The 19373-nt window shown below is 37.4% G+C and overlaps 1 long non-coding RNA gene across 1 annotated transcript; it reads left to right on the plus strand.

Annotated features, from left to right (window-relative positions):
• The first annotated feature begins 8470 nt into the window (after positions 1–8470).
• LOC132638716 (uncharacterized) lies at positions 8471–11392 on the plus strand. Its single transcript, XR_009581858.1, has 3 exons — positions 8471–8765; positions 9711–9761; positions 11093–11392. It is a non-coding gene; the product is annotated as an uncharacterized LOC132638716 (long non-coding RNA).
• Positions 11393–19373: the final 7981 nt, after the last annotated feature.

Genomic DNA, 19373 nt, shown 5'->3' on the forward strand with positions numbered 1-19373 from the left:
TATACTTTATCATGTTGGCTTCACAAAGATCATGCCAAAAGAAAGAAAGGGTAAGCCTTACATACCTGCTCCACGTCCTATTAGCTACGCTTATTCGTCCAAACTTGCTAGTCTACATTCAAGAGAATTTACATAATCATTAGATTCATCGTCACACACACTTGTCTTAGTCTTTTCAAATAAATTCACTTATGATCTGCCGAAATTTCGGGAGCATCTCCCGAGAATCTAACTCGGCCAAATCATCAATCAACAATCCGAGAATTCAACTCGGCCAAATTATCAACAACAATACCAACAATCATGCCAACAACATCAACAATCAATTCAAGACGCATTCTAACATTAACAACCTTTGTCATACAATTCAACGGCATTTCATTTATATTCAATTCAATTCACATAATATTCAAAGCAACCCAATCAACATACTACTTCACCCGAAACCTTCCAAATTCAACAAGAACAATAACAACCTATTTCCTTCTTTCAAATTCAATCACAACAACCCAACTTACAATCTTCCAAACCCATGTCTCACTTCCGAATTCATGAATTATATTTACAATCTACACATTAGCAATAGCATTCCTACAAATATAAGAAACCATACTAATGTCACACTAACTTCTTCAACAACCCCACAATGATTCCAAATTCACTTCAATTCATCAAACCTTAATTTTCATCATGGAATCCACATCTATAACAATCAAAATACTACATAAAATCAATTCATCATATCTACACAATTACCACCTCCATTCGGCCACACCATACACATACATATTTCATGAATTTCATCCATTTCTACATACAACAACATGCATAAACCATCCATAACATATGTAAATGAGGATTGAACACATACCTTTCTCACTCAACTTCTTGGCTTGGCTAAGGTTGTGAACTTGCACAATTAAATGGTTTTCTTGCTCCAACAACCATTCCATGTTAAAGAGGACCTTCCAATTGCTTGGAATACTAGAAGAAATAATTTTTTTGTGATCAATTTCCATGGCCCAAGATTCGGCCATGGCTTGGCCGAATGCTCTCCATTTTTTTTTCTTTCCTCAAGCTTCTTGAATTTTCATGAAGACAATTATGCTTTAATTTGCCACTACTCCTCTATATATATACTTAGGTCCTAAAAATAAAAATATGGACACATGGCCTTGGGTGGGGCCCACACCTTATGTCACACGGCCAAAGTGGCCCTTTCAAGAATTTTCTTGAACATTTTGTGAAATTCCCGTTTTGCCCCTAGCCTTCCACAATATTACCATGGGCCACCTTGTGAATTTTCCTTTTTACCCTTAGCCTTTCCCAATATTTCCATACTAATAAACAACTTGTTCACTAAAATAATTTTGGAAAATAGTCTTGCCCTTAACTTTTCGCAATTATCTCGAATTATCTGAACGTACAAAATACGGGCTATAACATCTTCCTCCCCTTTAGAACATTCGTCCTCGAATGTTCAACTGACCTCATGGGGTGTTATAATACTTCGGGAGGGTCCCTCTTATAGTTGTCTTCTTCTTCACGCCCATTCCTTATAATCGAACTTCTCGGTCTTTACATGAGTTCTCATTCCGTGTCACAGGTTTTCTAATCCACTGCACCAACTTATTATCCTTGTCCTTCCCAGGTCACCTTTACTCTGTTATTGTTTCGTCACCACACCTTAACAGAATCCATGTCTTTGGTACGCAATCTTCACTTAATGATCCAATATGGCCATAGGCTGTTCCTTGCTCTCATTTATCTACAGTATTGCAGTCCAGTTACTCTTATGGTAACTTATGATCCGAGTTCACTTATCTTCTTAGTCTGCAACATTTTGAGTTCTTGCTACACTTTTTATTTACTTCCTTCCCTCACATTTCTCGACACAAGTATACTTGTCTTTGCTTCCTTCGTATTGGCGCTCGTTTCGTCCATCGTTATTCCTTATTGGCTCTCTGGTGTGAATTCCTTACCAATATGATCGAGCATCGCTTCACGTCGATGGTTCATATAATTTCATAGCGTATATTCTCATGTTCCGTATAATTAATGGTCCATGAACTATTTTCTAGTATCCGATGAACTCTTTTGTTTCATTCATAGGCACTGCGTTCTTTCTTTCTTTCAAAAATTCCCAGGCCACCAATTGTTGATACTTTCGTTATAATAGTCGTTCTTATCCGAAATATCCTTTGAATCTTGTCATAATTCATGTTGGCATGAAGCATTTTCTTAAGGTGTCTTTCATCCTTTCCCTTCATGTCGGCCTCATAGTACCCTCATTGTCAATTCGTTTCTACCTCTTTCAGGTATCCTTCTGATGTACCGATATGTTTCGAACTCCGGCCCTGAGCTAATAAATTTCCTTTTGTGGCGCTTGAAAATGTTGTGATACCTTTAGAGTCTGATATAATATATTCTCCCCCCTTTTATAAGGGGCTCCTTATACGCCAGCAGTCCTTTGGTGAAGTCTTCGTTTATATCTTACTCCTCATCTTTCTTTCCAACTCTGTGCATATCATATCGAAAACTTCTTATCATAAGTTTTCCTTTCATTTTTTGTATATATCATCATTTTGTTCACATTTCCATACTCTTTCATAAACTATTAATCCTTTCACCCATTTAACTCACATACTCGTAGTTCTCCTTTAGTTACGCATTTGTGTTGCAGCTGTGCGTCCATATTTCCCAAGCGTCCCGCTACTTTTGCTCACAGCACAGAATCCTTACAGCTCACACTCTCTTTATCCTCACTCATCGAATTATTGACTGTTATTTATAATGCTATGACCGAGCGGTCTCCCATGCACGTTCCTTTCATTTCATTCTATTTCCGCTAAGATCAAATCTCCCAGACCTCACATAAATCCTCATTCCATACCATTAATTTCCCAATCAACAGTGTCGACCCATCATCCTTATTCTTTTCTCAATGCGTAATCGGGTTCCTATCGCTAACTCGTTAAGGTATCCACCTTAGTCCTACGGTTAAAGATTTCCAATTGCCCTATGCCTAAATGCTCTCCTCTTCCTTCGACCAACCCATTAGTATACTTTTCCTACTTTCATCCTTAACCTTCCTTGGGTTCCTTCCTTTTCGAGCACTTTTCTTCTTTTGCCATTTGTGGCATCGACTTTGAAGTTCGTGAAATTTTACCTTAAACGCGCAAATCCGTCTTATTCTCAAGTCATCCTTTCAGAAAGGCACTTCCGTGTCTGAGGCAACCACATTAATATGGCTGCACATTTATTCCTTTATACACCTTTCAAGGTCCTAAATCTCCTAGAATCGTCGCAAGGCCTAATCATTCTTTTATCGCTTCACATCCCTTGTCCTGGTCACTATTCTTTTAGCCCCACTTATTTAAATCGGTTTTCGTACCCTACACATTCCTCTTTTTTTCCATATTACCACACTTTATTCTTTTCACATGCCTATTTTTGAATTCTTACCTAAATAGTCTCGTGCTTTTCCCGTCATTTCTTTTGGAGGCTTTGCTCAATCATGTTTCTTACTTTTCACCCTTTTTCCGACACTTTGATCTCCTTGCCTTCCATTTACTCACTCTCTTTATTTTCCAATTATCGCTGCATTAGAACTTCCCAATCCTAACCTGTAGTAAAAATAATAGCAGCTTACCTTGTAACACTTGTACCATTTATTTTTGTTGTCACTTAAACGTCGGTACCCTTTCTCGATTGGTGCCTTCCATACCGTAGCGCCGATTGCTGGGGTACACATCACATGCTCGCCGATACAATCACATATGGGATATCATACGCATTCATATATATATATAATTACTATCAACTAGCCCACAAAATACTTCCAAATGCTATTCAAGCCTATCCAAATTCCAGAGCTGTGACGCACTTTCTGTCTTTTCTCCAGTCTAGCCTGTCTCGTCCTATGTGGCCTTTTATGGTCTCCAACCATCCCGTATACTCTAGTTTCCCTTAGGCCACTCTAGCTTCTCATTTGTCTCTTATGTCTGGATATATAGAATTTCTTGCACCCTTCCCAGGGGGTCACCCATCCTAAAATTTCTCCCACCTTAGCACTCTTAACCTCGAAACTTCGATGGAATCCGGTGCCTTGATGCTGATATAATCGTGTCCACTTCCTCGCATGACCTGTATTAAATAATCTGGAGCAAGTCGAAGTCTTACAGATTCCGAGACATTCTCGTAACATGTCCTTTCCACGCTTCCTTCTGTTAGGCGTACCTAACTAAATGACCTGATTTTGTAAGATTTCTGGCAGAATCTCCTTTACAATTCTTACTATTCAAACTCTGCACGCAGCAAATACCAACAATACCTCACAGGGCACACATATGCATACTACACATTCCAGCCATCCAGATCTCCCAGTCTCAGATAACAGAACAAATATATCAAGGCTTACTTCTATAACTTTCCGTATCATCACTTACCTCCTTCCGTCGTATGTACGGCTTATATAAAGAATTTCATTTTCCTATGACTTGGCTCTATCGCACGATCTAAGACAGAAAGAAGGTCAACAATCCCCTAGATGCTCTACAGCCTCCTGTTTATAAATGTGGTCGGCTTCACACCCATAAACATGACTCTGCTGGACACGACTTTGCAAACAACCCCTAGGACAACCTGCTCTGATACCACTTTGTCACACCCTAATCTCACTAGGGTGTGATGGGCACCCGACCCTTATTGAGGGCCGAGCGAACCCTCTGACTCTTAGTACACACATAATCCCTTTGGACTTTTAAATCAAATAAGGATGAAACACATAGTAAAGCTTTCAGAAATATTCTTTCTCGTTGTTCTCAAATCAAACAAAATTTGTGATCATATAGAATTTATCACATAATACAGAATGACACATCGGCTGATGGAGCCGCTTACAACACTGATATTCTATACCCACGACTCTGTCTGCAAAGTCTCTAACTTCGAACAAAACATCATATCATAATACTCTGACCCGGCAACACTCCAGGGCAAATGGAGCTTGCCAATCCAGCTGAAGCATCTTCTAGCAATGTTCTTTACTCATCTGGGTGTACCTGCGTGGCATGAAACGCAGCCCCCGAAGAAAAGAGGGTCAGTACGGAATATGTACTGAGTATGTAAGGCATGGAATACAGAAAACAGAACCGTAATCGGAACAACGGTACCTAAGTAAGTACATTAGCCAGAATACCACAGTACTTATTTTCCGAACGCAAATCATGCATACCGATGTCATATGTCAGAAGGAGTACAGAAAATGAGGAAATCGTCCAGAGTACCGAAATACTTACTTTCCAGACACAGATCATGCGTACCGACATCATATGTCATCATATACATATGCATATAACAGATCTCGGCCCTCTAGTGAGGGACACGGTGGATGGAGTCATCATGTATACTGACATCATATATCATATACACTTATAACAGATCCCGGCCCTCCAGTGAGAGACGCGGTGAATGGGGTCATCATATATGCCGACATCATATATCATATATGCAAATAACAGAACCCGGCCCTCTAGTAAGGGACGCGGTGAACAGAATCATCAATGCATGTCAAAATCATATATCATATGTGCATATAACAGATCCCGGCCCTCTATTGCGGGACGCGATGAACAGAATCATCATACGTCATCCTGGCCGCCACCCCCATATCATCATATCATCATATACATATGTACATATAACAGAACCCGGCCCGCAAGGGAGAGGGACGCGGTGAACAATGCAGAGGAAGACGCACGATAACAGAACCTGGCCCGGGGCGCAGTGAATGACATACTGAGGCTTGCTCGAACAGAGTAGTGCGAAACCACATGCACATAAATCAAGACTCGATAGATACGTACACTTACCGACATCTGAAGGCTCAGAAACAAGTTTCGGGTCAATCTGATTTAGTATAAGAAAGTTATGAGCATTTGAGGTACAGAACCTTCTCCGAACGTTTTAGAAGCCATTTTTGAAAAATCAAAGCAACAATCATATCAAATACCTTTCAGAGTGTTGCCGATTCAGAGTACATATGTTATGATTTCTGATTAATGTTAGAGACTTTGCAGACAGAGTCGTGGGTATAGAATGCCAGTGTTGTAAGCAGCTCCACCAGCCGATGTGTTATTATGTTTCATGTTACAAGTTTCATGTGATGACAGATTTTATTTGATTTGAGCACGATGAAAAGAAAGTCTCTGAAAGACTTATTATGTATTTCATTTTATTTGATATATGAGTCCAAAGAGATTATGTGTGTAATAAGAGTCAGCGGGTTCGCTCGACCCTAAATAAGGGTCGGGTGCCCATCACACCCTAGTAAGGTTAGGGTGTGACAATTATGCGATGGACCATAACTCAGGTTACGGTCCGTATCTCCCAGCGGATCATGGCCTCAGTCTTCAGTGGCCAATGCGGTACGCCACGACGTTACGCCCCGTAACTCAAGTTACGGACCGTCCTTCTGGAGCGTAACTTGTGACACTACTTGGCAACTTTCTGGAAATTTTCCTCAGCTTACGGTACACGTTACGGCCCGTAACATGAGTTACGGACCGTCATTCATAGCGGCACGTATCCTCTCTGGTACGGATTACGTTACGGTCTGTAACACTAGTTACGGAACGTCATTTGGCTCCAAGTTGTCCGTTTTTTCAGCATTTTTTATCATTTCCGATCCTTTATTCAACCAACCTTATAAAACACAAATATAAAATATGAACGATGTAAAAACACTTAAAAACAAGCACCACTTCTAGTTACAAAGGCATAAAATGTGCCGAAATTCACGGCACATCAATAGACTCAAATCTAACATTCCAAAGGGTGATTCTCGAACGGATATATTTGTATAACTTTTAAGAATAAAATCAAAATGGAAAAAAAAGGGACATTTGCATAAATTAACCACGTTCATGCTTTTTGAATTCTAATCCTTTGTTTCTGAATCTATAAGTTGTATGTACATATTGAATTAAAATTTTAAGACAAATACACGATATTGCCAAAATTATTGAATTCTGCCATGTTGTATCATAAATTGTTATACCGCCCCTGGTATTAACCGGAGATTTTATTTTATATTTTTTCTTTTGTAATTTGGAACTTATATTGAATTCATTAAATTTCTTTGTAGGTGAAGCTGTTAAGGAAGAATGTGGGTACGATGATGCTTTTAATAATCGTGCAGAGACAGATTCTGATCAGCACTGAACAAGTAATTTCTTTTGTTCCTTTTTTTTTAAAGGGTAAATACATAAAAAAAAAAACCCAACGTATAGCTAGATTAATTATGACGCATCCAATCTTTACGGGCGACCTATTACCCCCCAGTCTTAATTTTTCAGTATTTTAGTACCATTTTCGACTGGCGTGGCAAAAAAAAATTATGGCGAGTCACTGACAGTGACGTGGTAGTGACGTGGCAGTGACGTTTCAGTGACGTGTCAGTGACGTCAGACAGAAAATGATACTAAAATACTAAAAAATTAAGACTGGGGGGGGGGGGGGGGTAATAGGTCGCCCGCAAAGGTTGGTGCGTCATAATTAATCTGGCTATACGTTTGTGACGATCCCCTTTGGGTCCCACTACTCAAGGTATTGTCTATGCCAGGGTACAGCCCGTCCGCCCAAGGCCTTCGCCCCAACCCTCATCACGCTGCAGCGCTACGGGGGGTCGAACGCGGAACCTCTGGCTTCTTTACATTCCCCAAAGGGAATCGCCTCTTACCAATTGAGCTGATAAATATATATATATACATATATATACTGGCTTTGTAAGGTATTGTTGATATTGTTGATATTTGTTGCGTACAGATTCTGAATAGTAAGGATGATAAAGGAAAATAGGGTAAAAGATAAGGAATGGGCATGAGGAAAAAGGACGACTAAAAAAAAAAAAAAAGGGACCCTCCCGAAGTATTATGACACCCCATAAGATCAGTTGAACATTCGAGGACGAATGTTTTAAAGGAGGGGAGGATGTTATATCCCGTATTTTTTTTTACGTCGGATTATATGTAAGCTGAGGTGGGGCCCACACATCGAGATTTTTTTTTTGGGACATCTGAAAAGTAATATGAATCACATATGTGAAGTTAAACACAACTCAAGAAGGACCCTTGGGCCAAATCAAAGTGGAAGTCCTCCAAACAAATATTTTTAAGAAAACGTTTTCGGGTGATCTGACTTGTAGGGGCAAAAACGGTATTATAAGTTTGGAATTTGGAAAAATATCAAGAAATAGAAGTTGTAGATAATTGAATTAGCTTTCCAACCATAGGTTGTGGGTTCGCAGGTGACATCGGTACAAGGAGATATGGACGTTTTAAGGTCGAAAGGTCAGTGGGCTAGGCCCAACTCGGGATCAACCGAGTTGGCCCAAAAAAATGAAGAAACAAAATTAGGCCCAAAAGAGGGGTGGCCGGCCATACAATGGCCCAAGCCCATGGATTCTAATTAATTTCCATGTGATAATTAAATAAAAGGGGTCATTTAGTTGTCTTGAAACATATAGAAGTTTCAAGAACATTAGAAGAGGAGAAAAACAAAACAAATGAAGAGCAAAGGAGACATGGCATACGGCCATGCTCTCCAATTTTTATCCCTTTGAAATCTTCTCCCAAAAATTATTTTCTTGTGGTATTCCTACTAATTCAAGGGTCCTTTACAACTTGGTGTAATTATTTTGGAAGAAAGAACACTTGTTTCTTCAAGTTGACAACTTGGTCAAGTGAAGAAGATTGTAGAAAAAGGTAAGAATTAATCCCTTTTTATTATGTTATGAAGGTTGGTTTATGTTGTAGTATGTAGAAATGAGTAGAATTTATGGAAATATGGAAGTTTACAAAGTGGGTGTGCATATATGTAAGTGGACATATATGTATATTGTTGTATAAATAATATGAGTTGAATTTTATGTTGTATTCTAGTTGTGGTTATGGTGAAATTTATATTGGAAATGGAAGAAAATGGTTCAAGTTGGCATGGAAAATTATTGGAAATAGTTATAGGAAATTATATGATTTTAATGAAGTTTTTATGTAATTATAGAAGTGGAGTTTTAAATGTGAATTATTATGTTAGTTGGTGAATTTGGAAGGATAATAGTCCATATTGGCATGAAAGATTGGTTGTTAAGTGGTTATGAGAAGTTTTGTGATTTTATGGTAGATTTATGTAATTATGAAAATGAAATTATTAAGGTGCAAATTATGATTATGGTTGATGAAATTGGAAGATGGAAATATGTTAGGAATATGTAGATTGAAGATTAGAAGTTTTGGATGGATTATGGTTTTGGTGGAAAGTTTGTATATTTTGTATATCTTGTGAATATTTGGTAGAAATGATATGAAATGCTTCCGAATTATATTGTAATGATCTTGATTAGTAATGAATGTAAAAACATTGAGATTGGTTTTGGAAATGTGAAGTTGGAATGAAAGCTATTGCATTATGTTGAAAAGAAGACTAGTTGTGTTATATTGTGTTTTGTAGTCATGGTTGTTGTCATTGTGTTGATAGTTTGGCCGGGTTGAATTCCCGGATTGTTGTTGATAAAAAATTGGCTAAGTTGAATTTTGGGGATGGTGTATTTATAGGGGAGATGCTGCCCAAATTTTTGTAGACAAGTATCGGTTAAGATTGAAATCTTAAAGCCTTACAATTAACATTTGGTAATTGTGACCAAATTGTAGATTTTGGCGAACTTGAAACTTGATTTTGGAGACGTGTATGAAGCGGAAAAGGTATGTAAGGCTTCACCCTTCCTTCTATGGCATGTCTTAAACGTAATAAGTTGGGTACGAGCCTCGGGGACAACTCTATTTCCCGGAATCCGCACTTAAAGTTTCCCCTTTTTCATTCAGTAGAATTGAATTAGAAATTGTGTAAAATATTGGAGAAACTTCCTAAACATCTAGAACTGGCATAAATATGACCCGACTACCTTAAAACCCTCACAAGTGACGTCATGAAATATAATGTACGTAAATTTGGTACGCCGCCTCATTTGACCCGAGGTGGGCCCATTGTTCCCGGATTTTCCCTATTGCTCCGTTTGACTTATTTTGGAGTAGAATCCAAAGGAAACTTTTGATCCTCGTTCCGATTATCAAACGATAAGTACTGTACCATTCTAATGGAAATATGTATATGTTTATAAAATATGTACACGATACACGTATATGTATATGATAAAAGATCCAGAGCGCTATAGTCGCTGATATACGTACATGATACCAGTATATGTATATGATAAAAGATTCAGAGCGCTATAGACGCTGATATATGTACATGATGTATGCATATGTATACGGGGAAGATGGGAATAAGGGCAGAGCGTTATACACGCATATCCACCTGATCAGTTGGCATTACATGACATGATATCGTCCCGGACGCGGGATGCCCGGACGCGGGATGTGTATTTATGGCTAAATGGATCGGCTGCCGACGCCTCGGCAATATGACATGTTCTATTTTTATATATATATAAACAAGAAAAGATTTTCAACGGAAAGCTAAGCTATGATATGATACGCTATGATACGCTATGCCATGATATGATACGCTACGACAAGCTATGCTATGATATGACAAGTTACGCCATGGCATGATACACTATGACACACTATACTATGACATTGACATGATATAACACGACACGACATGCTGTAGTAAGACATGACATTACACGATATAATATGCCATGATAAGACACGATAGGATACGACCTGATATGCCACGATAGGATACGACCCGATATGCCACGATAAGATACGATAGGGCACGATAGGACACGATACGACAAGATACGACATAATATAAGTTCTATTTTCTACGTTCATTGAGGGGAAACGTTTTTAAAAGGGAAAGACAAGCCATGCATGATAGCCGCCCAAAAAGGGGCCTTCCTATGTACAGGTTACTTTCTTGCCTCGTTATATGTCCTGTGACTCCATGATATTATTAATCGCACTCTATGTTATTGCTTGCATTGTCATCCATGCCTTACATACTCGGTACACTATTCGTACTGACGTCCCTTCTTGTGGACGCTGCGTTTCATGCCGCGCAGGTCAGCAGACAGGTGGACTTGATCCTTAGGAGCTCTACCAGCGGTACTCTACAGTGCTCCAGTTGTTCCGGAGCCTCACTTCCGCGGTACTATTTTGTGTATGTATATTCGGGCACGGCAGTACCCGGCCCTTTCTATGTATAAGTGTACTATGTCTAGAGGCTCGTAGACAGATATGCCCAGTCAGTCAAGTACAGTTAGATATATGGTGTGTTGGCATTTTAATGTTGTTGTATAAAGTGATAACGAAGTTTACTAGTCTATGTTCATAATGATGCTGCTAATGTTAATGTTAAAAAAAAAATATATGGCACAGTTCCTACGGCCCGCTGAGAAGTAAAGGTAAAACGATAGATAAGGGGTGCTCGGTACAAGTATCGGGTACTCGTCACGGCCCCTAGTCGGGTCGTGACAACGTTAAACTTAGCATGTACTTTGTCCGTTCCTAAGGAATTTGTTATAAAATAATAAAGCAAGCAAGAAGAATATCGTGGAGAAAGAGAAGAAGAGGGGAACATTCTTATTTTCTCTTGTTAGGGATGATATACAATGAAAGAGAACCTCTATATTTATAGGGAAAAAGTGACTTGATCCCCGAGTCACAAACCCTAATATTTCTCTTAAAGATTGACATCCATAATAATAAATAATATTTATAACACTCCTTTTTGGATGTCTATTTGATAGATAATGTGCCTCGTTAAAACCTTACTAGAAAAAATCCAGTGGGAAAAATTCTAGTGAAGGAAAAAGAGTACACACTTCTAATAATACGCATTTTGGTTGTCTCATTAAAAACCTTACCAGGAAAACCCAATTGGGACAAAACCTTGGCTAAGGGAAAAAGAGTATATCGCATATTAACTTCCGCTGATGAGAACATCAATCCAAAACTTGAATCTTCACATTCTAATCTTGTGCACCACCTTCTTGAAAGTTGCAGTTGGTAGAGACTTGGTGAATAAATCGATCTTATTATCGCTCGAACAAATCTCTTGCACGTTGATATCACCATTCTTCTGGAGCTCGTGTGTAAAGAAAAACTTTGGTCAAATATGTTTTGTCCTTTTATTAATCCACTCTTTACTTAGACTATGTATGTTGCTACATCTTTAGTCTTTAATAGAGTTGTATTGTTGAAATCACTCCAAGTGCATTCCTGACTTGCTTTATAAACAGATATTATCTTTATATGATTTGATTGGCATGTAGAACAACATCGTATGACTATAATCCCTCATAGTCATAGAAATATATATAAATGCATCAATTGCATAAAGATATAGCACTTTAGGACAAAAAAATTCTGCAAGTTTCTCATTTCAACTTCTTTCAACAAAAATATACTGCTTTTGAGAACTCTTCAAGAGTTTCAATAATATTCAAGTAATCAACTTGCACCAACAATATGACAGATTTTGATTTTCACAAAGACGTAAGGATAAATAGAGTCATTTGTGCCCTTAGTCAGTAAATATTCATTAAGGTGATAAAATCGCGTTCACCTTGCTTAACTTAATTCATATAAGATCTATGAACAAATTTCTACAACTTGTATATGCTTTAGGCATTTAAAATTCTTCGGGAATTTTCATATAATTTTGTCAAGTAATTCATATAAGCTGTGACAACATCTATTTCTATTTAAATATGTGACATCTTCTGGTGTCTGGACAGCATGTCCAATAAGCTTTACGCTTACCGAGATGCGTTATTTCACTTGATAATAATTTCTACGTTAGCATGCTTTAATAGACGTAGAATTTAGATCCTCACAATCTTTTACAATATTGCGCTATATTGTACCAAAGATATCGTCGACAATATATTATTTGTATCGGTTCGCAATGTGACATAACTTAGTGAGATCTCATCACTTTCATTATTTTTAGTTACCTAAACCTCTCATGAGGTTTCATGAAGTGTTATGTCGTATACTCTTCAAGAGCACGTAACCTCCTTATTATGACCATTTTGATCATTTGCTCTTCTCCCTTTTTCAAGGATTATTTCATTTGGAATCGATTGATCTACCATGCTTTATTCATGTTGTATGCATTGTCCTTCAGGGACATTGATAATAATAGGAGCATTTTGTAGCTGAAATATGAAACTAGTTTTGGGTCAACAAATGCTTCTAGCATTTAACTTGAATTACTTTCTGAGTGAGGATCATACTAATGACAATTCATAACATATTTCCTAGCTACTTATTCTCTCCCCCTTATGTTAGAAAAACTAACATATATCTCATTTTCTTTGGAGGAATCCATCTTTGTGCATGATGGTAGATTAATTAATCATATACCACACATAAACAAACTGTTAGATGGAAATATCTGGTTCCTAACCCTAAACCAATTGTGAGGGAGAATTTATCATAATTTATTGATTTGAAGCATACAAGCGATGTTGTATACAATATATCATATCTCAGACTAGCACAAGAAGTTTTGTTCTCATAAGCAATGGTTTAGCTATTTAGTGGAGGCATTTAACACCAAACCAGCCTGGATATAAACCAGCTTATCAAGATGGATTGTCTTGATTACATAATCTAAAAATTGTGCTCTCAACTCAATTATTTTGAGCAAGTAATTTTGCATATGTCAAATTGCACGTTGACAATAAACGCACATGTGACCATCTTGTCGATGCATCTATTTAAGACATCACATAACAGGTGAACGAGCCCATATTCGCCTTTTATATTTTTTTCTTCGGAATTTAGGGAATTCAATCCCAACATTAGCCAGTATAATTGTAGACACGTAATTTTTGACCCTCCCCGAGTTGTTTTACACGATTTTTAACATTAAATATTTCTTTTTGGCTTAATCTTGCTTTTTTTTCGAATTTTATCTCATTTTAGTGATTTTGTTCTGGAAATAAAAAATATAAAACAAAAATAGAGTCGTAGTTAAGATAAAGAGAAAATTTTCAAAAAATATTTTTTTCTTTTTAACCGGATTTAAATGTATAAGTTTTATTTTTTTTCTTTCTTAGTCTAAAATTAGGTGGCTAAAATACTTATAAGTGTATTTATATTTTTATTAAAACAAAAAACAAAAACAAAAAAAAAAAAAAAAAAAAAAAAAAAAAAAAAAAGAGGACCAACCAAAAAGTTCCACCTCATAAGATTCTTTCCAACAAACTAATTTTTCCCACTCCATTTTACAATACACGTTTCATACACCTCACATATACACCATCACACCTTGAGCATATTTCATACGTAGGGCGCACTTGAATTTTTCTTGCTCACTACTTCACAATATATACACACACATCACACAAAAAGATAAAATAGAAAACAGATTTTTAATGGGAGGGAACACTTGACAAAGGGGAGGAGAAATATTATTTTTGAGTGATCCTATAATTTGATACAATTACACACACAAAAAAGGATGAAATAGTGGGGTCCATTTTTTTTTGTTTCTTATAATAAAAAGAATGGAAAAGGGCCAAAAATACCCTCGAACTATTGAAAATGGAGCAAAAATACCCTACATCCACCTTTCAGCCCCCAAATACCCTTACCATCCACCTATTGGGTCTAAAATACCCTCATTGCTAACAGAATCTTTTCATTAAACACGTGGCATTTTTCTATTGGTTGGCTTATAAAATTAATTAAACTAATTAACTTTTGCAATATTGACCAGATAGTGCCCCCCACCCCCCGACCCGACCCCCCCCACCGCCCCCCCCCCCCCACCCCGTGAAAAAAAAAGTTGACTTTTTTTTTGCACCCCACCCCGCACCCCTACCCCCCCCCCCCCCCCGATGCAAAAAAAATTAATATTTGGGGGTTGGGGGGAGGGGGAGGGTGCGGGGTGGAAAAAAAAATCAACTTTTTTTTTCCAGCTGGGAGGGGACGGGGGCGTATGGTGCGGGGTTTGAGGGGGGCGGTACAAAAAACCCAAAAAAAAACGTCAAAACTTTTTTTTTCAAAAATATTAATTTTTTTTGTGTCGGGGGGGGTAGGGGTGCGGAGGAGGTGTAGGGTGCGGGGTGGGGTGCAATTACATTAGACATTTTAATTTATCAAGACATTTCAGAGTACTTGTCCTTTTTACTAGGAAGTTGAGAAGCGTAACAATACTTTTTTTGCACCCCACCCCGCACCCTACACCTCCCCCGCACCCCTACCCCCTCTCCCGACGCAAAAAAAATTAATATTTTTGAAAAAAAAAGTTTTGACGTTTTTTTTTGGGTTTTTTGCACCCCCCCCCCCCCTTCAAACCCCGCACCCTACGCCCCCCTCCCCTCCCAGCTGAAAAAAAAAGTAACTTTTTTTTCCACCCCGCACCCTCCCCCTCCCCCCAACCCCCAAACCCCGCACCCTACGCCCCCCTCCCCTCCCAGCTAAAAAAACCAAAAAAAAAACGTCAAAACTTTTTTTTTCAAAAATATTAATTTTTTTTGCATCGGGGGGGGGGGGGGGGGGTAGGGTGCGGGGTGGGGTGGGGTGCAAAAAAAAGTCAACTTTTTTTTCAAAAACAAAAAAAAATCACGGGGGAGGGGGGGGGGTCGGGTCGGGTCGGGGGTGGGGGGCACTATCTGGTCAATATTACAAAAGTTAATTAGTTTAATTAATTTTATAAGCCAACCAATAGAAAAATGACACGTGTTTAATGAAAAGATTCTGTTAGTGATAAGGGTATTTTAGACCCAATAGGTGGATGATAAGGGTATTTGGGGGCTGAAAGGTGGATGGAGGGTATTTTTGCTCCATTTTCAATAGTTCGAGGGTATTTTTGGCCATTTTCCGTAAAAAGAAAACACATATCTTTTTTTCTTCACTCACCATTAACAACCACACCACCAAAAATCATCTCACCTCCTCCACCTAAAACCACCCCCACACCACCGTGATAACCCACTTGAAACCATCCCGAACAGACCACTGTTTTCCCGTCATTAAACCTACCCATCAGAAAACATCAACACCCGTAAACACCCACCTGAAACCGCCAATAAACCACAGTCCAAACACTACCCTTAACACACCTAAAACTAGCGATGAAGCAAGACCCATTTTCATACCCTGTTTTCATCCCTAAAAAATACCCACTTTCCCACCGTTAGGCATATACTTCCTTTTTAACCATGAATTTCATTGATGGAATTTCGTTGAGTTGAGGTTTTGGGAACAAAAGAGAACAACTAGGCGCTTTGGTCGGTTTCAGTCGAGGTTCGCTGTTCGAGCTTCCGTTTGATGGTTTCGCTCGAAGAAAAGTGTGTTTCATTACATTGAAGCCATTTCCATTCTTTATCTGAACTTGAGGAAATCAAAGGTCCTGTTTGAGGGTATTGGTGAGGCCTCTGTTCCAAGGTCCAATCGCGATTCGGTTCCTTGCTTCAATTTTCAGTTTTTTTTTTTTATCTTTCAACAGGTAAGTTCCATGAACTGCCTCTGTTTAGTCTTCGATTCAATGACATTTTATTAACATTAAAGGAATTTATGCTTTAAGGATATGTCGCTGACATTTTGTTTCCATGTCAATGCATTCTGTGTTTATGTGGTTTGATTTAGAGAATAAATGACGTGTTAGTGTTGTTCTCCTTGCTTTAATGTTATGGTAATCTTCAATTAGTTGGCACCAGATTTTCAACAAAGGAGTAGTATGGTATCATTGGTGAGTTCACTTATTTTAAAAGGAGATTGAAAGGTTAGTAAGAAGTAGATTATTATTGTATTTTTTTTATTTAAGCTCATGATATGTAAACTATAAATAATTGTAAGTTGAGCAAAAAATAAAGGAGGATACATATAAGGGGAATTTAAATTTGTTTTATATGATTTGTTTGGTTTTTAAACGTTTAAGATTAATTAATTAATTGATTAATTGTGAGATGAACGAGATGGTGCGCTAATCATTTCAAACCCCGTTGTAAAGTAAAAAAGAAAAAGAGCGGAAAAATCAAGTGTAAGGGAGCGAAATGGGTTGCGAATTTACTCAAAACCCGTTGTCAAAAGAGTGAAAGAGCCTGTTTGGATGGGCTTGCCTATAAGCTGCAAACAGCTTATAAGTTAAAAAAAAAAAGTTGGGGTAGTCTAACTTATTTTTTTGGCTTATAAGCTGCTTTAGATAAGCTAAGTCAAATGGGCCCAATTATTTTTTTGAGCTTATTTTAAGCACAAAATGACTTTAAGCTGGCTAGTCAAACATTCAAAAAAGCTGAAAACAACTTATAAGCAACTTATAAGCAATAAGCCAATCCAAACGGGCTCAAAATTAATAATAACCAAATAATTTTAAGTCTCGGATTTTAGAGACAAATAATTGCCTTTAACGCTAGACGAGCTTTAGGCACGTTTCAAGACGTTTGTTTCGATTAAGAATGCGATTACGCATCTTATTTCGAGACGTTCTTTTTAATAACTCAAGGATGCGGTTACGTACCTTGGCCAAACTCGTTTTAATAATTAATCTTGTTTTGAGTAAGAATGCAGTTATGCATCTCATTTTGAGATGCTTAAAAAATCCGGAATGCAGTTACGCATCCGAGTTAAAACCAATAAAAAAGATCAACTATAAAAGTACGAGCAAATCAAGGCTCAGATACATAACATATCCAAAGATTTGTTTAAGCTAAGTATAAGTCGATAAAGCGACCATGCTAGAACCACGGGACTCGGGGAATGCCTAGCACCTTCTCCCCGGTCAGAATTCCTTACCCGGTCTTCTGTTTTCGCGGACCATAATAAAAGAGTCATTTCCTTTTGATTAGGGATTCATAAGGTGGCTTGGAACACCCAAAACTCAATTCCAAGTGGCGACTCTGTAAATAAAATAATCCTTTTTCAAAACCGTCCCTTCAAATGGAAAAACCCTTTAATAATAAAAACCCGCGTGTTTATAGCGCAGGGACGCAAAAAAGGGGTGTGACAATAATCAACTTATCATGAGAACAAGCAGCAAAAATAAATTGTTGAAGAACCTTCTAGTTCTTCAATATATGTCACATACTCAATCTGCACATCATATTTGAATTGAGATGATCAAACTGCTCATGCCGACTAATAAAATTATTTATATTAGTAAACTTCAAGTTTACCATGCCATGTGCTATTTGTTTTAGTAAACTTCTGGTTTACTATGACACGAATTGTTTTTTGTACCAATAAATTTCTGGTTTACCGTGACATGTGATTTCATCATACTTATATTTGCGTAGTACAATTTGGAGAATAAAGAGGGTAACCATTCACATACATATTTCTTACCCACTATGATTTTGAAGATATTTAATCTTCCAATATTTTATAGCTTCAATATGATAGTCATTTACTTTAGTAAACTTCGGGTCTACTACAACCTGTGTTTCGACCATAACAACTTCGTATATTACAATTTAGAATGAATGACACAATAGTATATAAGCTCTTCAGGAGCCTTTAATTTATTCTCTATAATCACATATTGTTTAGACACCACTAGTGTCATTATTTTTGTATACAAACAATTAGGCTCTTCTGGACCTTAATCATTAATTTTGTACTACTAAATATTGCTTAGATTAGATATTTCTGATGTCATGGAAAAAATAGTAAACGAATGGACACTTAAAATAATAAATTCATAATTGAATTTTAATCCAAACTTGTTTTGAGGGCTATCCATATCTTCAAATAGAATGATATACACTAAATAAAATAAATATATATTAAATGTTAGTACTATCAGAAAATACAAAATAAAAATTAAGTATATAACAAACTACGTCATATATTTAAAATCGATAAGTTTTGACAAATCCTATTAGGATATAACAACTCACTCTGTCCATCCTAAGATAAGTTTTGACAGAGTCTTGATAAGTCCCATTAGGATACAACACTGGTCTAATTACACTACCTTTTATTTGTTTTAAATGTCTTATGTTTTTAAAACACTACTAATTGTAGCAATACACGAAATCTGGAAGCAAAAAACTAGCAATAAATGTTTCTTGCTGAAAACAAAACTAACAGTACAACATACATGTGATCAGATTTCTTGAGTGATTGCCAACTGCATATACTCTGTTTTTAAAGTGTCAACCTCAGACATGACAATCACAAAATAAAAAGGTCTACACATAATAATTCAAAGGGTCCTTTTGGCCAAAAAAAAAAAAATCCCCTGTCCTTAGAAAAGATCTCATCATTTTAATTAGTATAACTCTTCCCAATTCCCATACGGAATATATTTGATACCCGTGCATATGGTGGTTTTATGCTTAAAAGTTAAAACGTGAGCCTCTTTACCACTTTGAGAATAAGTTTCAA

Source organism: Lycium barbarum, chromosome 4, assembly GCF_019175385.1.
Source record: "Lycium barbarum isolate Lr01 chromosome 4, ASM1917538v2, whole genome shotgun sequence".
NCBI lineage: Eukaryota > Viridiplantae > Streptophyta > Magnoliopsida > Solanales > Solanaceae > Lycium > Lycium barbarum.